This window comes from Mobula birostris, chromosome 1, assembly GCF_030028105.1.
Source record: "Mobula birostris isolate sMobBir1 chromosome 1, sMobBir1.hap1, whole genome shotgun sequence".
Classification (NCBI taxonomy): Eukaryota; Metazoa; Chordata; class Chondrichthyes; order Myliobatiformes; family Myliobatidae; genus Mobula; species Mobula birostris.
This window is the reverse complement of record NC_092370.1, coordinates 53,773,691-53,800,034: the sequence shown is the minus strand read 5'-3', so window position 1 is coordinate 53,800,034 and position 26,344 is coordinate 53,773,691. Positions and strand designations below refer to the sequence as shown.

The 26,344-nt window shown below is 41.4% G+C and overlaps 1 protein-coding gene across 15 annotated transcripts in view; it reads left to right on the top strand.

The window, feature by feature from the left end:
* Window positions 1–26,344, top strand: part of dtna (dystrobrevin, alpha) — a 217,270-nt gene that overhangs the window by 28,729 nt on the left and 162,197 nt on the right. Inside the window, exon 1 of one of the 15 annotated variants that reach the window (XM_072255302.1) lies at window positions 4,962–5,119. The exons of the other annotated variants lie outside the window; for them this stretch is intronic. The gene's annotated coding sequence lies outside the window, so the exon portion shown is untranslated. Of the gene's footprint in view, window positions 1–4,961; window positions 5,120–26,344 lie in introns of those variants that run through there. 15 annotated transcript variants of the gene reach the window in all.

The window sequence follows — 26,344 nt, the reverse complement described above, 5'->3', positions numbered from 1 at the left end:
CAAGCTCCTGAGCCTTCTCCCAGAGGAAAGAGGGATGAAAAGTGTGTTGGCTGGGTGGGTCGATTATCTTGGCAGCACTTGACAGCGTGCAGTGTAAAGTGAGTGCAAGGACGGAAGATTGGTTTGTGTGATGTGCTGCGCCATGTTCACGATCTTCTGCAGCTTCTTCCAGTCTTGGACAGGACAACTTCCATACCAGGTTGTGATGCACCCTAGAAGAATGCTTTCTACGGTGCATCTATAAACATTAGTGAGGGTTTTAGGGGACAGGCCAAATTTCTTTAGTTTTTTCAGGAAGTAAAGATGCTGGTGGGCCTTCTTGGCAGTGGACTCTACTTGGTTGGACCAAGTCAGGTCATTTGTGATATTGACCCCAAGGAACTAAAGCTTTCGACCTGTTCCACTTGCGCACCACCGATTTAAATTGGGTCGTACGGTCCGCTACTCCTTCTGAAGTCAACAACCAATTTCTCCTTCTTGCTGATATTGAGGGATAGGTTATTGTCTTCGCACCATGCCACCAGGTTCTTAATTTCCTCTCTGTACTCAAACTCATCATTACCCGAGATACGGCCTACAATTGTTGTGTCAACAGCAAACTTATATTGGAATTGGAATTGTACTTAGCCTCACAGTCATAAGTATAAAGTGAGTAGAGAAAGGGGCTAAGCACACAACGTTATGGTGCATCTGTACTGATTGTGATTCTGGAGGAGATGTTGCAAATCCACACTGACTGGGGTTTGCAAGTGAGGAAATCAAGGATCTAGTTGTATGAGGAGTACTGAGCCTTAGGTCTTGGAGCTTATTGATTAGTTTTGAGGGGAGTATAGTGATGAATGTAGAGCTGTAGTCAATGAAGAACATTCTGATGTATGCATCTTCACTGTCCAGATGTTCCAGGGCTGAGAAAAGAGCCAATGAAATGGCATCTGCTGTTGTCCTGTTGTGACGATAGGCAAATTGGAGTGGATCCACACCTCTCTTCAGGCATGTTACATCACCAACCTCTCAAAGCACTTCATCACAATGGATATAAGTTCTGCTGGATGATAGCCATTGAGGCAGGTTACCATGTTGTTCTTGGGCAGCAGTATGATTGAAGCCTGCTTGAAGCAGGTGGATACCTCAGACTGCCAAAGCAAGAGTTTAAAGATACCATAAATACTCCAGCCAGTTGATTTGTACAAGTTTTCAGTACTCAGGCAGGTACACCGTCTGGGCCAGATGCTTTCCATGGGTTCACCGTCCTGAAGGATGCTCTCACAACAGCCTCTAAAAGACTGAAATAACAGAGTTATCGAGGGCGGTGGAATTGCGTGAAGGTGCCTCCATGTTCTGTCGGTCAAAGCAATCATAAGTAGTATTGAGCTCTTCTGGATAGATCATGAAACCATACGAGGGGTGATTGATAAGTTCATCGCCTAAGGCAGAAGGAGTCAATTTTAGAAAACCTAGCACATTTATTTTTCAACATAGTCCCCTCCTACATGTGCACACTTAGTCCAGCGGTTGTGGAGCATTTTTAAAAAAGAGGCATCCGTTAGTCTTGTGAGACCATGGATCTACGCCTGGAAAGTCTTCACTCTCCAGGGCGCTGGCCTGGGCAAGGTTGTATGGAAGACCAACAGTTGCCCATGCTGCAAGTCTCCCCTCTCCACGACACCAATGTTGTCCAAGGGAAGGGCATTAGGACCCATACAGCTTGGCACCGGTGTCATCGCAGAGCAATGTGTGATTAAGTACCTTGCTCAAGGACACAACACGTTGCCTCGGCTGGGGCTCGAACTCACGACCTTCTGGTCGCTAGTCCAATGCCTTAACCATTTGGCCACATGCCCACTCTTGTGGAGCATACGGATCCCTTCTTTGTAGAAGTGGTCCATAGCAGGGGTGATTGATAAGTTCGTGGCCTAGGGTAGAAGGAGATAAGTTATTAACTTCAAACTTTCTGCGTTATCACTCAATGAGTTGAACTGCACGTGCATGTAACGAGAGCATCTTGGACCTCCAGGTCGGAGACGCCAAGGTGGTCCATAGCAGGGGCGAGTGATGTTCGTGGCCTAAGGTAGAAGGAGGTGAGTTATACCGCTCTCATTACATACACGTGCAGTTCAACTCTTTGAGTGAAAATACAGAACGTTTGAAGTTAATAACGCATCTTCTTCTACCATAGGCCACGAACTTAACAATCACCCCTGCTGTGGACCACTTTCTGGAGGTCCAAGACACCAACTTCTACAAAGAAGGGATCCATATGCTTCACGACCGCTGAACTAAGTGTGTACATGTAGGAGGGGACTATGTTGAAAAATAAGTGTGCAAGGTTTTCTAAAATTGACTCCTTCTACCTTAGGCGACGAAGTTATCAATCACCCATTGTACATTACACTTCTTTTATGTCTTTTATGTTTGTTTTTTTTTTGTTTTGAATATGATTCTGGATCTGTTGGCGTCTCTGATTTGCAGTTTGGAGATTGTCTGTTTGTTTTGGTGCTCTGCAATCTCCAAAGGGATTCTGGGAGGCAGAGGCAGCATGTGAGAACCTCATGGCAGGCATGCTGCAAGCTGATGTTCAACTCCATTTCTCCAATTAAAGCTTCCATTGTTTGCTAATTAAAGCGATGAGGGAGATTGAAATGCCGGCTGCCTGTCTTCTTATCGCTGGGGGATCACTCTGCTGCTGGAGAAGGGAGACTGCCATTTTATTGCTGGAGGATTGCTCTGCTGCTGGAGAGGAGTGACTGCCATTTTTATCACTGGTGAGATCGCTCTGCTACAGAGAGGGAGAATATTGCCCAGATTTTCTGCAGTATGGATGTGGACTTGGACTGTAGACTCCCCCGCCCCGCCCCCCCCCAATCTTATGGGCTTCTTTTGTATCCTGAGTTTTTCGCCCAATCTTTCTTGTGTTTTTGTGTGGGAGGGTAGGGGGATTTTGAGATTGATGCTTTTGTTCGTTATTTTGTATGGGGAGCAGGGATTTGGGGGCTGATGATTGTACTGCTGTTCTTTTTTTCTTGGTTTTGTGGCTATCAGAATTTCAGAGTTGGAAACTTTGATAATAAATTAACCATTGAGCTCATCTGGGAGTGGAACCTTGTTGTGACATACTGTATGTCATTTGGTTTTACTTTGTAGGTGGTGATGGCATTCAAGCCCTATCGAGTATCCTTCTGTGATTCAAGTTTGGTCCAGAATTGCCACCGCATGTGAGGGTGCTTTCCAGAGGTCATATCTGGATCTCTTGTACTTTCTTTGTTTGTCAGACATGAATGCCACTGACTTAGCCCTCAGCAAGACAAAATCAGATCTATCAACTTAATGGGGCAGGAATGCTCCTAAAAATCGATACATATCTTGATCACCTTTCTTTGCTGGAAGCTACTTCAATCCTTCCCTTCTAGCGGGCAGCCCTACATTTAGTCATCAGGTTAGCCGTGCATGGATTGGCTGTTGCTTTAACAACTTGTTCCAACTTTGCAGGTTGACAGCAATTGGCTGTTCGGCCTTTTGTAGAGATGCCTGCTACTTACCAACTATGAGCTTTGCTTTAACAACAATCAGACTGAGATTCTGAGATTCATTTTATCATCCCCCTGTCAGTATCACCATGTCTTTGAAATTGTCAAAGGCCACTGTAGCTTTAAGGGCATAAAAACTTGGTACAGCTTTCACCCTAACAAACATGACTCGAAATAATGCTGCACAACGTAAATATTTTTTGAGAATTAAGTTTAGTTTTTCCTTTTCTTAAGTTTAACCTTTGTTTCTGTGCCCTTTATAGTACTACATGCGACTCCAAAGAGGGGCCTCAACACATGAAGTTTCATGCATTTCCTATTTAGACTTTGCTGTGTATTTAATGTTTCAGTAATATCTGAGTAATATTGTAAATACATTGCTTGAATAAGCATTCTTTTTTGTTTAAATGATTCGTTATGGGTTACTTTACGAACTACGTGAATGGCATACATCAGTGTGGCACCACGTCATATTTGAGCACTTCACTAAAAGTAAAACAAAGTACATGAGTTCTCCCAGGCTCACATATATTTTCTTTTAATTAATTTCTGGAGATACAAAACATAACAAACACCAAATAGGCAAAATTCACTTCTTGTAAAGCTTGTGGGATCCAGCATGGGAAAGCAGCTATAGAGGTAAATACCCTGTTAATTTAAAAACTTATCCCAAGTTGCATTTGTCTCTCAGGTCCAAATTTCAGTCATGATCATGACCATGACCCTACTTCCAGACCCAGTACCTCAAGGTATTTACCTCCACAGTGCAGTGGAAAGGCCCTTATGTACATTAAGCCATAAGATCAGTTTTACTGCATTAACTCTCTGGGCTTTGTGCTCAATAGGCTTCCAATGGGCTGATATCCAACATGTCTGATGCATAGTGTGCACTTGGCAGGCCTCTTCTGGTGCTGGAGACTTTCTAGGACTATATATGAAATAGACTTACCTTGATGTATCTTTTTAGTACATGATGTAAAAAGCAGGTGGTTTAAGGAATTCTAAAATGCAAGCTCATTCCAAATGCCCCCTGGCTGTTTGTCAGCTGAACAAATCAAAGGAAGATAGTAGACTAGCTAGATTAGAAGAAAGAACCACAAATTGCCATCTAGGCATTGGTCCTGGAGATGTGATTGTTCATGGAAAATGGAAATATGGTGCATGAGCTATTTTTAATTAAGTTTTATTTTTTAATTTCCTTATACTTGCTAGTAAGTTGTTAATTAAATTTGTTTCAAAGTATGATTTGGTCCAGAGAATAATGATATTTAAGGACAATTGATTTCAACAGTGAAAGAACTTTGGCTTTGTTTTACTGGAGCAGGGTTAAGAAAGTTTGTTTCAGCCTTTTATAACATGAACAGCTGGATTCACGGCAGCTATGGCAACAGATCACATGATTAGGTGTATTAGATTGCTTGCTTGGAAATGTAGAGGAACAAGAGGAGATTGCATATAGAGGCCTGGCCTCTAAGATGAAGCATCAGATTTATTTTATGCTACGTGTGCAGTTAAACATGATCAAGACTCTTCATTTACAAGTTGTTCCTGTATTGCCAAACCAACGGGGCCTATTTTTTTAAATGTTCAAGCAGGTAAGAATAAATGGATTTCTTCTCAAAGTTGAAGATTTCAGTCCAATGTGAACGATGCCTTATTTGTACATCATGTTTAGTCTTTGAAGCTGCATGTCTGTGAGTGTGTATTTTGGCATTTGAATTGGATTTGATTACATTTCAATTATAATCTTGGACCTCTGCCCAAGCAAGCACATTCAGTTCTGCATTGTAGATTGTAAATTATGGAGTCCAGTTCTTTCACAAAGCAGTGCTTTGTAAATAAAGTTATCAATAGCAAAATTATCATCGATACTGGACTTGGTTCAGCAATAGTTACAAATTCAGCTTTTTACAAGCTGAATGTATGACCAGGATAATAGCATATTCATGGATATTGGACATATTGAGTATTATAGATAAATTCAGATTGTAAATTCCGAGTTGACAAGGAAGCATCTGAGAATATAGATTCCGATGAGAAGTAGCGTAATGAAAAGTAAGTATGTAAAAAATATATTCTCTTTAGTTTCAATTAAATTTGTGTGGTTTAGCTTTTACTGCAGAATAATAAAGTTAAAAATCATGAATATTAAATATAGTTGGTACTCTACATTAGAAAAAATTGGGTGTTAGGTGTTAGAAAATTGAATAAAATTTCTTTAACTTTCTAAGTAATTTTCTGATAAGATGTCTGTCAAAGTGAAGGTCTCTGGTTTAACTTTTCTTGTAAGGACAAAACCAAAAATATACTTCAATTCAATGGACTTAGTTCGATGTTTCATAGTGCTTTTAAATCCTGTTGTAGTAACAGATAAAAAAAAAACTCGTTGCATTTGCCTGGGTCTTGACTTTTAACTTCAAGTTTATACTTTATGGTACTAAATCAATCTTGCATGTGTTACTTTCTCACCATAGTATATAAAAACTAATGTGGGTCATTGATTGACAAAGGCAGGTGCATGGAAAGAATTAATGTTAACAGGGGACAGTTATAGCAAATTTCCAAAAGAGCTGTTCTTGCATGAAGGTCACAGTAGGCATGCCTGATTTCTGAAAATAAAACATTATTACCTTCTTTGTTGCTTAAAAATGAAAAGTCTGGTGGGATTGCTTTTTGAAAGTTCAAGATTGGGGCATCAAATTGAATTTATATAGTGGCTTTGACATGGACCATATCTAGGAAAAGTTATTCTGATGTGCTTCACCTGAATATATTTCATGAGAATACATGAATGTATATCACAGAAGCAAACCACTCAGTGTAATTAATTTATGCAGGCAGTTCTGCTACTCTTACACCTCCTCCCATTATGCATTACACAACACTTACAGCATACCTTTTCACTTCTCCCTCATGTATATCCATGCTATTTGCTTCAGTTCCCTGTGGAAAAAGATTTCTTCTTTGAGTATTTGAATACTTGGTGATATATATTGAAGTCATTTAGTTATGCTTTTGACAGTGGGGCCTCTCTCTGTGCATCTGTTTAAATCCTTTTCTAATTTTATAATACTTTCTTAGGTCTTCGTTCTGGTATTTTTATGAGAAAAAAACATTCCATTTCCTACAAGATTTACAGATTATTATAGAACATTGAATGTACAGCACAGTATATATGGCTTTTTGTCCATGATACTGTGCTGACCTTTTAACCTACTCTAAGATCAATCTAACCCCTCCTTCCCACATAGCCCTCCATTTTGCTTTCATCCATGCACCTATCTAAAACTCTCAGTATCAGAATCAGGTTTAATATCACAGGCATATGTTGTGAATTTGGTTGTTATGCAGCAGGAGTATAGTGCAATACATAATAAGAACACTATAAATTACAATAAGAAAGATAAGTGTGTATATATGTATGTTAATTAAGTATTGAAGAAAGAGAGGGGGGAAATAATAAGGTAGTGTGCATGGGTTTATTGTCCATTCAGGAACCTGATGGTGGAGGAGAAGAATGTTGGGTATGTGTCTTCAGGCTCCCGTACCTCCTGCTTGACGGTAGCAATGAGAGGAGGAAATGTCCTGGATGATGGGGGTCCTTCATGGTGAATGCTGCCATGTTGAGGCATTACCCTTAGAAATGTCCTTGATGCTGGGGAGACCAGTGCCTATGATGGAGATGTAACATTCTGCAACTCTTATATGTCCTTCATGTGTCTGCTTCTACAACAATCCCTGGCAGGGGGTTGCATGAACCTACTGTTCTTTGTGTGAAGTTGTCTGATATCCCCTCCCACACATTCCTCCAATCACCTTACAATTATGCTCCCTCCTATTAGTCATTTCTGTCCCGGAAACTAGCCTTTTGCTGTCCACTCAGTCTATGCCTCCGATCACCTTATAGGCCTCTATCAAGTTACCTCTTATCCTCCTTTGCTCCAAAAAGAAAGCACTAGCTTGATCAATATATCCTCTCCAATCCAGGCAGCATCCTAGTAAATACCCTCTGCACCCTTGCTAAAGCTTCCACATCCTTCTTACAATGAGGTGATCAGAAGTGGACACAATACTGCAAGCGTGCTTTAAACAGAGTTTTATAGAACTGTAACGTTACCTCATAGCTCTTGAACTCAATTTGCCAACTAATGAAGGCCAACACACCACATGCCTTCTTAACCATCCTATCAACTTATATGGCAACTTCGAGGGATCTATGGATGTGGACCTCAAGATCCCCCTGCTCCTTCACCCTGCTAAGAATCCTGCCATATCCTGCCTTCAAGTTTGACCTTCCAAAGTGAATCAGTTCACTCTTTCTGCCATTTTCCAGCCCAGCTCTGCATCCTGTCAATGTTCCATTGCAATCTGTGATAACATCTTGGTTTTCCTTAATCCTACTCAGCAAGATTCCCTCATGCCCCTTTTAAGTCTTTTAAGTCCATTATTTATGGCTACATTCAAAGTTCAAAGTATATATATATATTCATGAGGTTCACGAGGATGATTCTGGGAACGAAGGGGTTAACATATGAAGAGCGTTTGGCAGCTTTGGGCCTGTACTGACTGGAATTTAAAAGAATGAGGGGAAATCTCATTGAAACCTACGAATGTTGAAAGGACTAGGTAGGGTGGATGTGGAGAGAATGTTTCCTATGGTGGGGGTATCCAGAACAACAGGGCACAGCCTCAAAATTGAGGGGCGACCTTTTAGAACAGAGATAAGGCGGAATTTTTTTAGCCAGAGAGTAGTGAATCTGTGGAATGCTGTGCCACAGACTGTAGTGGAGGCCAAGACCGTGGGTATGTTTAAGGCGGAAGCTGATCATTTCCTGATTGGTCTGGGCATCAAAGGATATGGTGAGAAGACAGGGGTATGGGGTTGAGTGGGATCCAGGATCAGCCATGACGGAATGGCAGAGTAGACTTGATGGGCTGAATGGCCTAATTCTGCTCCCATGTTTTATGGTCTTATATATGTCACTATATTCAACCCTGAGATTTATTTTCCTGCAGGCATACTCAACAAATCTATAGCATTGTAACTATAACAGGATCAATGAAAGATCAACTAGAGTGGAGAAGACAACAAGCTGCAAATACAAATATAAATAATAATAAATAATGAGAACCTGAGATAATGAGATAAAGAGTCCTTAAAGTGAGATCATTGGTTGTGGGAACATCTCAATGGACGGGCAAGTGAGTGTAGTCATCCTCTTTGTTCAAGAGCTGATGGTTGTGTGATTGTAACTGTTCTCGAACACGGTGGTGTGAGTCCTGAGGCTCTTGTTCTTTCTGCCTGATGGCAGCAGCAAGAGAAAAGCAAGGCCAGGGTGGTGGAGATCTCTGATGATGGATGCTGCTTTCCTATGATAGTGTTTCAGGGCTTTACCCATAATGTATTGTGATTTTCTCTTCAAAGTTGAAACTCTCAAGCGCCAGCCTGATTTTGTTTCCTGCACCTTAAGCTTGTTTCTTTCTCCCTACTATGTGTTCCACATTTCTTAACAAACATGATTCCCTCATCCTACCATCCTTTCCCTGTCTCAGTGGGACAGACCTGTCTAGAACCCTGTGCAAGTGCTCCCTAAACGTCCTTCACATTTCTGTTGTGTGAATATATCTGTTCCCAATTTACACTCCAAAGTTCCTGCCTAATAGTTTCATAATTTAACCTCACCCAATTAAATACTTTCCCATACCAACTGCTCCTATCCCTGTCCAAGACCAGTGTTTGATCCAAAGGGTTTTAATGCAGGTTCTGACCTTTCAGTATGCAGTTGTGCCTTTGCAGCAGCTGCACCAAGCTTCATTATCCTTCAGCATGTATGTCCTAAGTGAAACGACAGCTGCTTGTAGACAGCTTGCACTGGAAGAGCAGCAGGTTTCGTGCAGACAAATGTGTGCTTTTCACTGAGTTGATAAACTTACAGCAGGGCTGATGCTTATTTCAGTGAACAACCCTGGAAACAGTCCACAGAGCAAGAAATCTCATGTTATGCAACATTTTGCAATAAACCTAGACATTCCGGACGTTCTTCCAAACGTATAACTCCAGGATTATTTTTGATATACTCAAATTCATAATATGTACATTAATACATTTGAAATACATCATTAAACACGTTCATTGCACCAAAGTTTGAAGTAAATTTATTATTCAAGTACATATATGTCACCATATATTCATTTGCAATTCATTTTCTTGCAAGCGTTCACAGTAGTACAAAAAAATCATAGAATCAATAAAAAACTGTACACAGACTGACAAACTGTGCAAAAAAGACAAATGGTGCAAATACAAAAATATGAATAATAATAATCTAAATAAATCAGTAATACTGTGAATCTGAATTGCAGAGTCTGTTGAGTATTTAGTATTTCAGTAATTTTTGACAAATCTTGTGTATGTGTTTATGTATGTAGTTTGATTAAGAATTCTTGTTCATTTAAGTAATTCAATATGGGTTGTATGTATAGATAGGTGAATTGCATACGTCATCACACTACCATGTGAAACCTGTGTGCTTCGTGCAAAGTAAACCACAAAGGTTAGACTCACATTTTGGACTCTTGTTTCTTCCTTTGAATTAGTTTAATATTTTGAAGTTACAAAACATAACAGAGACTTGGAGGTATTTTTAAAAATGAATCTGAGACGGCTACTGACATGTTGAAGTGCAGCGAGATGTTCGAACTAAACAAAAGTGAGGCAAGAAGTGGCAAGTAAACAAACACAGCCCAGTTTGTGCAGAGTGTTTTAAAAAGCAGTAAATGTAAGAATTCATGGATTCATAAAGAGTGAGTACCAGGTCAGAATCGAAATCAGAATCAGGTTTATTATTACTGGCATGTGTCATGAAATTGAACTTAGCAGCAGCAGTTCAATGCAATACAAAATATAGAAGAAGAAAAATAATAAATAAATTATAGTCTATGCATAGTGAATAGATTAAAAATCATGCAAAACAGAAATAATATATATTTAAAAAGTGAGTTAGTGTTCATGGGTTCAATGTCCATTTAGGAATCGGATGGCAGAGGGGAAGAAGCTGTTCCTGAATCACTGAGTGTGTGCCTTCAGGCTTCTGAACCTCCGACTTGATGGTAACAATGAGAAAAGGCCATGCCCTGTGTGATGGAGGTCCTTAGTAATGGACGCTGCCATTCTGAGACACCGCTCCTTGAAGATGTCCTGGGTACTTTGTAGGCTAGTTTCAAGATGGAGCCAACTAAATTATGACCCTGTCCAGCTTCTTTCGGTCCTGTGCAGTAGCACCTCCCCCCCCCCCAGCATACCAGACAGTGATGCTGCCTGTCAGAATGCTCTCCATGGTATATCTATAGAAGTTGTTGAGTGTTACTGTTGACATACCATATCTCTTCAAACTCCTAATGAAGTATAGTCACTGTCTTGTCTTCTTTATAGCTGCATCGATTGTTTACCTAGACTAAGCAGGTTAGGTCCTCAGAGATATTGACACCCAGGAACTTGAAACTGCTTACTTTCTCCACTTCTGATCCCTCTATGAGGATTGGTATGTGTTTCTTCATCTTACCCTTCCTGAAGTCCACATTCAGCTCTTCCATCTTACTGATGTTGAGTTCCAGGTTGTTGCTGCAGCACCACTCCACTAGTTGGCATATCTCACTCCTGTATGCCCTCTCATCACTACCTGAGATTCTACCAGCAAAGGTTGTAAAAGGTCAGCAAATTTATAGATGGTATTTGAGCTGTGCCTAGCCACACAGTCATGGGTATAGAGAGAGTAGAGCAGTGGGCTAAGTACACACCCCTGAGGTACGGCAGTATTGATAGTAGCGAGGAGGAGATGTTATCACCAATCCGCACAGATTGTGGTCTTTTGGTTAGGAAGTCAAGGATCCAATTGCAGAGGGAGGTACAGAGGCCCAGCTTCTGTAACTTATCAATCAGGATTGTGGGAATGATGATGTTAAATACTGAGCTGTAGCCAATGAACAGCATCCTGACGTAGGTGTTTCTGTTGTTCAGGTGGTCTAAGGCCCTGTAAAGAGCCATTGAGATTGTGTCTGCTGTTGACCTATTGTAGCGATAGGCAAGTCACAGTGGGTCCAGGTCCTTGCTGAGGCAGGAGTTCAGTCTAGTCATGACCAACCTCTCAAAGCATTTCATCACTGTCGATGTGAGTGCTACTGGGCGATAGTCATTAAGGAAGCTCACATTATTCTTCTTAGGCACTGGTATAATTGTTGCCTTTTTGAAGCAAGTGGGAACTTTCAAACGTAGCAGTGAGAGGTTGAAAATGTCCTTGAATACTCCTGCCAGTTGATTGGCAGAAGTTTTCAGAGCCTTAGCAGGTACTCCATCGGGACCTTCCGCCTTGCGAGGGTTCACCCTCTTGAAAGACAGCCCAGCATCAGCCTCAGAGACAAAGATCACAAGGTCACCAGGTGCAGCAGGGATCTTCACAGCTGTAGTTATATTCTCCCTTTCAAAGCAGATATAGAAGGGATTGAGTTTATCTGGTAGTGAAGCATCACTGCCATTCATACTATTGGGTTTCGCTTTGTAGGAAGTAATGTCTTGCAAACCCTGCCAGAGTTGTCGTGCATCTGATGTCACCTCCAATCTTGTTCAAAATTGTCTCTTCACCCTTGAAATAGCCCTCCACAAGTCATACCTGGTTTTCTGGTACAGACCTGGGTCGCCGCCTTGAATGCAACAGATCTAGCCTTCAGCAGATGATGTACCTCCTGGTTCATGTACGGCTTTTGGTTTGGGAATGTGCAGCAAGTCTTTGTAAGCACACACTCATCCACACAGGTTTTAATGAAGTTAGTAACAATTGCACCATACTTCTCCAGATTTGAAGGTGAATCCTTGAATATAGTCCAGACCGCTGATTCAAATCAGTCCTGTAAGCACTCCTGTGCTTCCCTTGTCCATACCTTCTTGGTCCTCACTACTGGTGCTGCAGTCTTCAGTCTCTGCCTCTCCTCAGGGAGTAGAAGTACAGCCAGGTGATCAGACTTCCTGAAGTGAAGGCATGGAATAGCATGGTAGGCATTCTTGATGGTGGTGTAACAATGGTCCAGTGTGTTGTTTCCTCTGGTATTGCAAGTGATCTGTTGATGGTAATTGCTTAGTGATTTTTTTTTCAGACTGGCCTGGTTAAAATCCTCCAAATTGATGGTGACTGGCATGGTTAAAATCCTCCAAAATGATGGTGAAGGCATTGGGGTGTGCTGTTTCATGCATGTTGATCCCACTGCTCAGATCACCTAAAGCCTAATTGACATAAAAATAGAAGTAGAAATGGTTGGCTGCATCGAAAAATTGATGCATTTGATTACACAAAGGATAACTGGAATATGTAATTGAGCTAATTGAACAGTATTTTGAAGCCAATGAAATAGCCAATGAGAAAGGAGTACCAATTTTGCTGAGTGCCCTGTGTTTAAAGGCAACCAGTTTGATTTGAAGTTTAACTGCTCCAACCAAACCAGCAAAAATGTGCGTTGCAGATATTCTGAAAGTAATGCAGGAACATTTAGAACCAAGGCCATTGTTGATTGCAGACTGCTTTGGGTTTCATAAAGAGAAATTAAAAGTAAGGGAAGTCCATTCCATCATACATGGCAGAACTGAAGAAATTGATCATTTTCAGTTTGGTAATAAACTTAATGATGCACTGACGGGCTGCTTAGTTTGTGGGATCTTAACAGAAAGTATTAAAAATGGCTCCTAACTGAAGTGCAACTTACATTTAAAAGAGCAGTTGAAATTGCTGTATCAATGGAAACAGCAGACAGAGACACAGTTGAGATGCAGTCAGGAATGAAAGAGAGCATGAACAAAATTGCAACATCTCAATGGAAATTGGCCTGGCCGAACAAATTGTGTTACTGTTCTGCCAGGGGCTCATATACACTAGAACAATACAGCTTTAAAGGCATAACTTGTAGGAAATGCAAGAAAATTGTTGTTGTTGTTCGTCCTTCGTAGTCGAAGATGACCATGGCTTCAAAGTCAAATGGGAAATTGGTGGCTATGGGTCTGGAGGTGACTGATGAGGCCATTCCGGGCCCTGAAGGCTCGCCCACATGTGGGACACAAGTGGGTGGGTGCTGTCATGGCAGTGGATGCTGCTCGGGCCTTGCGCACAGCACGCTTCCGTTGTGCCTCGATGATGCGCCTGACTTCAGCTGCATGGGCTCCTGTGGTGATTTTGCTGCACCAAACTGGACGGTCGAGGGCAAGCGTCTCCCACGTGTTGATGTCGACACCCAGGCCTTTAAGGGAGGCTTTGAGGCAGTCTTTGTAACGTTTCTTCTGCCCCCCGACTGAGTGCTTGCCCTGACACAGTTCTCCGTACAGCAGCTGCTTAGGCAATCGGCTGTCTGGCATTCTGACCACATGTCCAGCCCACCTGGCTTGGGCTTTTAGCAGGAGGGTGTAGACACTGCAGAGCCCAGCTCATTCCAGGATTTCCGTGTCGGGGACTTTGTCCTGCCACCTGATGTGGAGGAGTCTGCGGAGACAGCTCAGGTGAAAGTGGTTGAGCTGTTTGGCGTGTCTGCTGTAGACAGTCCGGGTCTCGCTGGTGTAAAGGAGGGTGGTAAGGACCACTGCACAGTAGACCTTCAGCTTGGTGGTAAAGCTGAGTCCTCTCCACTCCCAGACGTTCTCACGGAGTCTCCCAAAGGCGGCGCTGGCTTTAGCAATCCTGTTGTTGACCTCAGCGTCTATATTCACTGCACGAGAGAGTATGCTGCCCAGGTAGGTGAAGTTGTCGACTGCCTGGAGATTCTGGCCCTTCATCGTGATGCGCGGCTCCTGGTATGGCTTTCCTGGGGCAGGCTGGTACATAACTTCGGTCTTTTTGGTGCTGATTGTGAGTCCGAAGTTGTCGCAGGCTTGTGAGAAGCAGTCCATTTCACGCTGCATCTCTTGCTCTGTGCTGGCGTTGATTGCGCAGTCATCAGCAAACAAGAAGTCTCTGAAGACAGTCTCTTGCACCTTCGTAACTGCCTGCAGGCGCCTAAGGTTGAACAACCTGCCGTCAGTCCTGTACTTGATGTGGATTCCTTCTTCGTAGTTACGGAAGGCATCTGTCAGCATGGCAGAGAATACCATACTGAAAAGAGTCAGGGCAAGAACGCAGCCTTGTTTGGCGCATAGGTCACATATAAAGAGCATGTCAGGAAGACAAAAATAAATGGACTGCACAGAGTAGAGAAAAAGATGGAAAGTCAAGTTGCAGTTTCAAAAAGAGCACTAATCTGCATGCTGCTAATGAAAAATCTGATAATGATGGAAGTGACACAGGACTGTGTAGCTTGGAGATTTATGATATGAAAACTAGCAATAGCTATGCAATTTAGCTTACACCAGAAGTGAATGGCAAATTAATTAAAATGGAAGTAGACACTGGTTTGGCTGTTTGTCATTTCACGAAAGGAATTTGAGAAATGTTTCAAAAATACTAAACTGATGCCTGCAGATATCCAACTAAAACTTATACTGGAGAAAAGATAACTACTGTGGGAATGACATTTATGACAGTGAAAAATAACAACTAACAAACCATGTTGAGCTTGCAAGTGGTAAAAATAGGAAGACCGACATTGTGGGGATGTGATTTGCTAAGACAACTTAAATTTGATCTATCCAGAACTTGCATGCCATATCCCCTGCAATGAAGCCATTTTAATCGCTGTATCGCTATAATAGGCTTATTTTTTGGAATAGCACCTGCAAGTGTGCTGAGAAACTTCAAGCAGTGATGGAGGCTCCAAGGCCAAAGGTTGTGTCACAGTTGCGGTTCTTTAAAGGAATTGTTAACTACTATAGCGGGTTCCTGCCAAACATGGTTACTGTGCTCCACCCCTTGAACTCATTACTACAGATCGGGAAGAAATGGCAATGCAGAAAGTGGTGTGAGGTGACTATCCAAAAGGTAAAGGAAAAGGTGATGTCAGACACTGTACTCACACATTATGATCCACACTGCCCAGTGAGGCTTGCCTTTGTTACCTCACCTTGTGGTATAGGTACAGTGATGTCACACATTATGAGTGATGGAAACTTCTAGTGTCTATTTTCAGTCCACAGAAGGGTGCTCCATTAACAGCAGTAGCAAGAGTGCAGAGATGGGCTCTGTTTCTTCGAGAACACAGTTACAAGCCTGAACAAAGAGGACAACTAATCATGGAAATGCTGATGGATTGCACTTGGAAAAGGAAATACTGAAAAAATTTACAAAAAAATGACACTCCTCTTGACGTATTCTCCCTAACACAAATCAAAAGTCCCTATTATAGCAGAGATGATCCAAAGACAAAACAGAAAAGACCCTATACTATCTCGGGTTTATATGGCCACCCAAAGCGGCTGGATTGTGCAGCAGAAACTCCATTCCCCCGTTTTTATGAGTGCTGAGATGAACTTGCACTCAACGGAGATTGCCTTATGTACAGATTGAGCATTCTTGTACCATCCAAGCTAAGAGCTGAAGTGTTGGAGGAGCTATACACAGGTCATTTCGACATGGTTAAAATTAAAGTGTTGACTTGAAATTTGTCTGGTGGCCTGGGATAGATCAGCATGTCAAGCAGCTTGCCATGCACCTGTACAGGCTGCCAACATATCCAGAAGATGCCAAGAACAGGGGCTCTCTATCCCTGGGAGTTGCCTTCATTGCTCTGGCAGAGGATTCATGTGGATTTTGCTGGACCATTCGTGGGCACAAATTTCTTGATAGTAGTGAGTGCAGCTACAAAGTGGCCAGAAGTGTTCCCAGTAGCCTCCACTACAGCCTTGCACATTGTTGATGTGTTGAGAAGCTTCTTTGCAAGGACTGGTGTTAAGATCTCTGTTTTGGAGCCTGATGAAAGGCTCTATTTCACGAGGGTGTACCCTCACGACAGCAGGTCTTGATGGGATACCTGGTAAAGCTCTAAAAACTTGTGTCAACCAACTAGCAGGGGTGTTCAAAGGCATTTTCAATCTCTCACTGCTACAGTCATGTTCCCACCTGCTTCAAAAGGGCAACAATTATACCAGTGACCAAGAAGAACAGTGTGAACTGCCATAATAACTATCATCCAGTAGCTCTCAGATCTCCGGTAATTAAGTGCTCTGAGAGGGTTGTCATGGCCAGAATCAGCTCCAGCCTCAGCAAGGACCTGGACCCAGTGTAATTTGCCTATTGCCATAATAGGTCTACAGTGGGCATAATCTCATTGGCTCTCCATGGGGTCTTGGACAACCTGGACGATACAAATACCTCTGTCAGGATGTTGTTTATTGACAATAGCTCAATGTTTAACACCATCATTCCTATAGTGCTGTTCGATAAGCTACAGAACCTGGGCCTCTGTACCTCCCTCTGCAAGTGGATCCTTGACTTTCAAACTGGAAGACCACAATCTGTGCGGATTGGCGATAACATCTCCACCTTGATGGTGATCAACACTGGCTCACCCAGGGATGTGTGCTTAGCCCACTGTTCTACTCTCTCTATACTCCTGTACCTGTGGCTAGGTACAGTTTGTTGGTGATATATCCATGTGGTAGAATCTCAGATGGTGATGAGAGCGCATAGAAGAGCGAGATATACCAGCTAGTTGAGTGGTGTCACAGCAGCAACCTTACACTTAATGTCAGTAAGACCAAAGAACTGATTGTAAGATGAGGGGACACACACCAGGACTCAGAGGGGTCAGAAATGGAGCGAGTGAGCAATTTGAAGTTCCTGGTGTCAGTATCTCTGAGGACCTAACTAGCTCCCAACATATCGATGCAGCTTTAAAGAAGGCAAGACAGCGGCTATATTTCATTTGAAATTTCAGGAGATTTGGCATGTCACCAATAAAACTTGCAAATCTATACAGATGTGCCGTGAAGAGCATTCTGAGTGACTGCATCACCATCTGAGGCTGTCGCACAGGATCAAAGTAAGCTGCAGAGAATTGTAAAATTAGTACTAGCCTCCACAGTATCCAAGACATCTTCAAGGAGCGGTGCCTCAGAAAGGTAGTGTCCATCTTTAAGGACCACCACCATCCAGGACATGCCCTCTTCTCATTGTTACCATCAGGAAGGAGGTACAGAAGCCTGAAGGCACACACTCATTGATTTAGAAACAACTTGTTCCCCTCTGCCATCTGATTTCTGAACAAACATTACACCCATGAACACTACCTCACAGCTTTTGATTTTTATTTTTGCACTAATTTAATTTAACTATTTAATATACATATATATGTATATTAAATAGTTAAATTAAATTATATATATTATGTGTGTATACTGTGTGTGTGTGTGTGTATATATATATATATATATATATATATACACACACACAATTACTGAAATGCACAGTTTTATTTTCTATATTATCATGTATTGCATTATACTTCTGCCACAAAATTAACAAATTTCACGACATAAGCCAGTGATATTAAACTTGACTCTGATTCTGATATTACATCAGCACTGTATCATCCAGCTACAAATGGCTTGGCGGAAAAGTTTGACCAAAGTCTAAAAGACACACTGCGAGCATTGTCAGCATAAGACACTACACTGACACTGAACCAGAGGCTCGCCATTTTCTTGCTTACACATTGCAACGCAGCACACTCCACAACCAACAACTATGCTGTTCCTGGGTTGTCGCTTGCATTCATGTTTGGATCTCTTCAAACCCAGTTTCAGAAGAATCATGCAGAGAGAAACAGCTGAGACAAATTGAAGGCTCTTCAAATAAGATGTTTCGGTGTTTCACTCCTGGACAAGTTTCCTGGCAAGGGACTGCAGAAATAATCAAATGTGGATACTCGGAAAGATCAATAACAGAACTGGACCAGTCTCCTTGACAGCGCAGATTGTGTCTAATATCTGGAGGCGACACATCGATCAGTTGAAGAAAGCAAAGTCAATCATTAGAGTTTTTAAGTTGGCTATCAGAACCACTTCCTGCAATCTCAGGGTCAACAATTACAACAGGGGAGGCCCCAAAACCTGAGATTGTTTCACAGCCGCAAGTCTCACCTGCAAGGCAGAGTGACACCCCTTGCCAGGAAAGATGTTATCCGACAAGAGGAAGAAATCCTCCATAGTGATTAAATCTTTCGGCCTGAATGGAACAATTTAAAATTTACTGTGCTGTGGATGTATTATATAATATACTGTGTACATAGTTGAGATACATTCTCTATTGAGTTGGAGTACATTGCTAAGCCGGAAAGAGTGTTGTGTATTTAATATTTCAGTAATATTTGAATAATCTTGTATATATATTTGATTAAGCATTCTTGTTCCTTTAAGTAATTCATTACAGGTTATATGTATAAATACGTGAATTGCATATGTCATCACGCTACCACATGATACTTAAAGTAAAATGCAAAGTTAGACTCACATTTCACATACTCCTGTCTTCCTTTGAATTAGTGTTATGCTTTGAAGTTACAAAACGTAACAGAGTTCTTGAAGGTGAGCCCATAGATTGTGGAATCAGTTCAGTATTGCTGGTTAAGGAGCTTTTTGGTTAAAGGGTAATAACTGTTTGTGAACCTGGTGTTTTGGAACTTAAGGCTCCTGTACCTCCTTCCCAATGGTAGTAGTGAAAAGAGAGCATGGCCTGGATGGTGGGGATCCTTAATGATGGATGCTGCTTTCTTGCAGTAGCGCTCCTTGTAGATGTACTCAGTGGTGGGGAGGACTTGACCCATTATGGACTGAGCTGTATCCACTACTTTTGGTAGGCTTTTCCATTCTTGAACATTGGTGTTTCCACACCAGGCCATGATGCAATCTGTCAGGATACTCTCCACTATGCATCTGTAGAAGTTCATCAAATTTTTAGATGACATGCCAAATCTGTGCAAACTTCTGAAAAAGCAGAGGAGCTGCTGTGCTATCATTGTAATGGAACTTGTGTGTTGGTCACAGGATAGATCCTCTGGAATAATAACACCAATTCAACACGCTCCCTTACAGTATGTCAATGGCAGTCATGTTTCATGCATAAACAGTGCATTAGTTAAATGTTTGAGAGATTGTTTGCTCTTTGCTGTCCAGTGGCTGCTGGAAAGTATTATCAGGCTTGCCAGCAATACCCTTGCCCTGTGAAAAAGTGCTGTCTAAAAGAACAGGAATATACCATTTTATATAATAAGGTAATTGTATTCCAAATGTAGTTTAACCATGATTTGAAATAAGTTTCCTGCCAGATCACAATCACACTCATCTAAATTGTAATTCATTTGCCAATCATACCAATTCTGAAAGTTTATTAATGGCTCAGAATTGCATTCAGCAGCCAAGCAAAAGCATTTCATGTTTATGAACACAATAGATTCTGCAGATGCTGGAAATCTAGAGAAAAACACACAAAATGTTGGAGGAACTCAGCAGGTCAGGCAGCATCTTTGGAAATAAATAAACAGTTGACATTTTGAGCCAAGACCCTTCCTCAGGACTGGAAAGTAAGGGGAAAGATGGCAGAATAAGAAGGTGGGGGAGGGGAAGGAAGACAAGCTAGAAGCTGATGGGTGAAGCCAGGTGGGTGTGGGAGGGGAGGATGAACTAAGTAAGAATTTCATGTTTTCCAGAGTTAGTTGGTGTCTGCAATCAGTTGTACAGTTACTCTGGCGCCCTACAACTGTGATGGCTTCAGTCTGACTGAACAGCCAAACATATCAAGATATTCTCAGAGGCTGCATTTTCAGGAAGCAAAAATACTCTGTGTTTCATTAACATTTAACAGAGAGTGAAATAAAGATTGTAATACATTTACATAATTAGGGCTGAAGGAGTAATATATGTAAACACAATTTTAAGATGTTATTTATTTTAAAATTTCTTGTGGGGCTTGTAATACATTAGTGGTGCTTGGATTGAAATTACACGTTTCATTTCCAATTTCATTTTGCTTGTCCTGAGTGGAAAGGCTTTTAATGTAACGCTCATGCTGAAATATAGAATGGCATCATGCTGAGTAAGTTTTCATTTGATCTGATGCATTCTTCTGGACATATCTGTATATCCATAAATATCATTCATGTTAGAAAGCAGAGGTTGATGCAAATTGTAACTTGACTGATGGAATGGCAGAGTAGACTTGATAGATTGAGTGGCCTAATTCTGTTCCTATGTCTTATGGTTTTGACTGGTGTTAATAATGTTAATAATAAACAGAAGATTTCTGCTGTAACATGCAGCTGAGCAGTATGGTTTCTTTGGATTAAAATGTCTACCCATAAATGAACTTTAACTTTTTTATGTTTTCTCTGTCAACCCTGTGATGATTGTTATGTAAAGGCCCTTTTTCCTGTCATGTCATCAGGTCTCACAGTTTCCCTTCCATTTACATGTAACCCTCTTACCGAGGCTCGTAACAAACTTGGTCTGTTAGCTCGATCTGGCTAACAGCCATGTGATTCAGTATTGCTTGGGTAACGATGTGAAGGCTACCTTCAATAAGCAACACGTGTTTAGGGTTGGTATGATTCGGGTTAAACCAAATAAAAAAGTTTGAATGTTCCGTTGAGGGAACAAAAATTGCGGTGAGTGTTGTAACAATACTGCCCCATGCAAAGTTATCGCTTGCCAGGAAATAACAGACCTCACCTCAGCATTAAATTAAAGTGGAAGTTTAGTTACAGATATTTCAACTTTAGCAACATTTAATAGAAAAAGAAAAGGGCCCATTATAGTTAAATCGGTCTAAATGTGTACGTAAACGTTGGAGCTCATTTCTGGGTTGTCAGGTGCTTCGCTTTGATTACTTACACGCTGAACCCACATTCTGCGTGAAAGACATCAGCCACAGTTCAAACTTCCCTCAAAGACTGTAATGAATGAACTGGCTAACTCAGGAGTATTGGCACTCCCTTCTTGGAACCATTCATCTGAACAAACCACTTCTTACAATGGGGTCTCTCCTTCAGGTGGGATTCTGTGACCATCTTCCCTTCTGCTCTTCTCCAAACATCCTTCATTTTCCAACCCCTGCCAACAAAAGACCCAAAGCTAACTGATTGTCCCTCAGAATTCTAATCCCACCCAGCTCTCTCGAATGTTCCATGGCATCCCACTGTACAGAATTTTACAGAACGCTACCAAGCCAAACCCAGTTGGCTGACACAACAATCCTAAGCTGAGCAAATCTTGGCAGAAACCACAATACAAGTCTGTGAAGCTTAATTAACAGAACACACTGCATTTTGTAGGAAAGCTGCTGAAATAAAATATCTGACAGCAGAGCAGGAGGAATACAATAAAATGTTCTTAACCAGGGCATTACATACAGTATGAAGACTATTCTGTCAGACAGACATTTCCCATCATCATTGACTTAGCTTGACATCAGTGGTTGGGAAGTTGTTGGAGTCGATTGTCAAGGATGAGGTTACAGAGTACCTGAAGGCACATGAGAAGATAGGCAGAACTCAGCATGGTTTCCTTAAAGGAAAATCCTGCCTGACAAACCTATTACAATTTTTTGAGGAAATTACCAGTAGGCTAGACAAGGGAGATGCAGTGGATGTTGTATACTTGGATTTTCAGAAGGCTTTTGACAAGGTGCCACACATGAGGCTACTTAACAGGATAAGAGCCCATGGAATTATGGGAAAGTTACATACGTGTATAGGGCGTTGGCTGATTGGCAGGAAACAGAGAGTGAGAATAAAGGAATCCTATTCTGGTTGGCTGCCGGTTACCAGTGGTGTTCCACAGGGGTCCGTGTTGGGGCCGCTTCTTTTTACGTTGTACATCAACGATTTGGATTATGGAATAGATGGCTTTGTGGCTAATTTTGCTGATGATACAAAGATAGGTGGAGGGGCCGGTAGGGCTGAGGAAACAGAGTCTGCAGAGAGACTTGGATAGATTGGAAGAATGGACAAAGAAGTGGCAAATGAAATACAATGTTGGAAAGTGTATGGTTATGCACTTTGGCAGAAGAAATAAACGGGCAGACTATTATTTAAATAGGGAGAGAATTCAAAGTTCTGAGATGCAACGGGACTTGGGAGTCCTTGTGCAGGATACCCTTGAGGTTAACCTCCAGGTTGAGTCAGTGGTGAAGAAGGCGAATGCAATGTTGGCATTCATTTCAGGAGGAATAGAGTATAGGAGCAGGGATGTGATGTTGAGGCTCTATAAGGCACTGGTGAGACCTCACTTGGAGTACTGTGGGCAGTTTTGATCTCCTTATTTAAGAAAGGATGTGCAGACATTGGAGAGGGTACAGAGAAGATTCACTAGAATGATTCTGGGAATGAGAGGGTTAACACATGAGGAACATTTGACCGCTCTTGGACTGTATTCCTTGGAGTTTAGAAGAATGAGGGGAGACCTCATAGAAATATTTTGAATGTTGAAAGGCATGGACAGAGTGGATGTGGCAAGGTTGTTTCCCATGATGGGGGAGTCTAGTACGAGAGGACATGACTTAAGGATTGAAGGGCATCCATTCAGAACAGAGATGCGAAGAAATTTTTTTAGCCAGAGGGTGGTGAATCTGTGGAATTTGTTGCCACGGGCGGCAGTGGAGGCCAAGTCATTGGGTGTATTTAAGGCAGAAATTGATAGGTATCTGAGTAACCAGGGCATCAAAGGTTATGGTGAGAAGGCAGGGGAGTGGGACTAAATGGGAGAATGGATCAGCTCATGTTAAAATGGCGGAGCAGACTCGATGGGCCGAATGGCCGACTTCTGCTCCTTTGTCTTATGGACTTTCAATATGAATAGACACCTTTGAGCACCACTTCCTATGTGCAATTCTATGAGAAGTGTTTAGATTGCTTTTGTTAAATGCAGAGAATGAAAGTTTTACTGAAGGGTCTCAGCCCGAAACGTCGACTGTACTGTTTTCCATAGATGTTGTCTGGCCTGCAGAGTTCCTCAACCATTTTGTGTGTGTTGCTTGGATTCCAACATCTGCAAATTTTCTTTTGCTTGTGAATGAAAAGTATTGTTTGAAATCTTGGGACCTTGTCTTTATCTTTAAATTATTACATGCAGCTAATGCGTATTTCCCTATGATTGCTTACAACTAGATGAGATATCTTTTGCCATTTCAAATCAGCAGATTGATTCATTTGCATTGCTTCTATTTTCACAGACCCTAAAGATTGATCAGGTTATTTGTGTCCAAGGTCTTTAAGTGCAGCTTCCAGTCAATATTTAGAACATTTGTTCCCAGAAGAGGCTGCTTGCCTTGAGATTATTTACCCAGTGCTGAGGTTTATACATCCAACCTGGTGCAGGTAGATACAAACTTTTCAAACTTCACAGAGTGACCCTAAATGGCTTGAAAGCAAAGCAGACCAAGGACAATTTAAACAGTCATTGATCTCTTGTGATCGATATCTATGCATTTTTCACTGATCTTGAGGCATCTCTCTTGGGATAATAAACCCAGCAATTATGTGAAGATAAGCTCTTTATATCTGTTCCTGGATCTTGTAGTGGAGTGCAGTGTGGTTGAGTGGTTGTAAATGAATGATTTTATCTGTTTCCACAGAAGTAGTCACTTTATTATTGCAAACTTTGTAATGGAAGGAAATTATTTAAAGGCACAATAATAATTAACAAACATGGTGGAATGATGTATGCTAAGTTGGCCAAAGAAAATAGATTTTTGGACTAATGTGACAGAAAATCACTGGGTCATTGGAAGATCATTTTAAACCATTATTAATGTCATTGAGTACACATTTCAAGCTTAAGAATTAGTATCTGGATAAATCTCAGTTGGGAATTGTAGGGTAAACTTGTGCTACAGTGCAGTGTGATCTTGAAATGGCCACTTTTGAATTCTGCTTTGGGTTCCAACTTATTTTCAGCTGTGTCACTGTGTTTCTTCTAATGCTTGATTGGGAGTTTAGGTCAAAGAGTTTCAGGTTTGCTTTGTTGCCGAAGAGTTTAAGATATCCTAAGAAGCAATTTAAACAAAGCAGATTAAGTACAAAATTGGAGTAAAAAGACAGGTGTTATATCTTAATGACAATTCTAAAACTTAGATCTCCATCAACTTAATTGAATGTTGGTTCAAAAATAACACAAGGAAAATGCTGTGAACTCTTAATACAGTGTTCAAATAACATTTCAAAACAGATAATGCTAATAGAGAGTGCCCTGGAAATAGCAAGTGCTCTCAAATGTTAAAAGTTTGTCGTTATTCAGAAGTTTTCTGTTGATAGAAATTTGAAAAGTTTAAATAAGCAATTAGATTAATACAGATTTTGTAATAATACCAGATTTAGCAACAACATCTATAAAAGTGTGAACTATAGGGAGGACAATATGGAGTGCTATTTTCTGAGCGGGTATATGAAGAGACAATAATTTCCTGAAGTCTGCTGTTCTGGTTTTCTTTAGCAGCCAGTTCATCATTTATGATAGGATAGGAAGGAGGAGAAAGGCAGAGATTCCCAATTAGTGGCAAGGATGGGGTGATTGAGAAGAAATACAGTTTTGTGATTCAAATAGTATAAGGGAAAGGGTTGAGTGAGAAGGTAAAAAGATTGTATGATCACCAAAGCATTGTGCAGAGACTTGCACAGTAGTGATGCTCATTTCAAGGCAGTAAATGGATGAAAAGTTAATAGACATGGGATTCATCCCCTTCCCCTTTCTGTTTTTTAGTTTCCCATTCTGGCTCCCTTCACATCACCTTCCTCTGGTGCACTTCCTCCTTCCCTTTATCAGATGGCCCACTCTCTTCTTAATTGGCCCTTTACCTTTTCCACTTATCATCTCCCAGCTTCTCATTTAATCTCCCTTCCCCCATCCACCTTCTCAGCTGGCAGGTAGAAGTTCCTGAATGGGAATTGACGGTGAATTGCAAAGCATTTGGAAATAAAAAAAAACTGCAGATGCTTGAAATCTGAAAATATCACAGAAATATTGGCAATGTTATCAGTAACAACAGGAGATATAAGAAGGACTCAGGAGAGAGTTAACCCTTACAAGGCTGTCGGGCCAGGCAACATCCCAGGCCGAGTACCAGGGAGTGTGCACACCAGTTCACTGTTGTCTTCATGGACATCTTCAACAATTCACTCATCCAGGCTGCTTCCCCACATGGTTCAAATATGCCACCAACATCCCTGTACCAAAGAATTCCCATCAAGGAGGATCCATGCTAGAGCCACCATAGAAACATAGAAATCCTACAGCATAATACAGGCCCTTCGGCCCACAATACTGTGCCGAACATGTCCCTACCTTAGAAATTACCTAGGGTTACCCAAAGCCCTCTATTTTTCTAAGCTCCATGTACTTATCCAAGAGTCTCTAAAAAGACCCTATTGTATCCGCCTCCACCACCATCACTGGCAGCCCATTCCACGCACTCACCACTCTCTGCATAAAAAAAATAAATTTACCCCTGACATCTCCTCTGTACCTACTTCCAAGCACCTTAAAACTGTGCCCTTTCAGACTAAAAAACAGTTACTTTCCTCAAGCAGAACGGCTGATCAACACCCCATCACACCTGCCACCACCACTGCTTGATAATTTCCTGACAGAGAAACCTAATATGTGTCCTGTGTCCAGTGTCACTTTATGGACATGCAATCAATCTATGTATTTCAGCTATCTTATGTATTAATATTTATTGTGTTTTTACGTTAGTTGTTCTTTACTTTATTGGGGTTTCTTTGTGCTATATCGATCTGGAGTAACAATCGCTTTGTTCTCCTATACACTCGTGCATTGAAATGACATTAAACAATCAGCAGGACAAACAGCATTAGTGAAAAGGACAGAGTGTTAAAGACAGACTGCACTTCATCAATAGGTACCTATA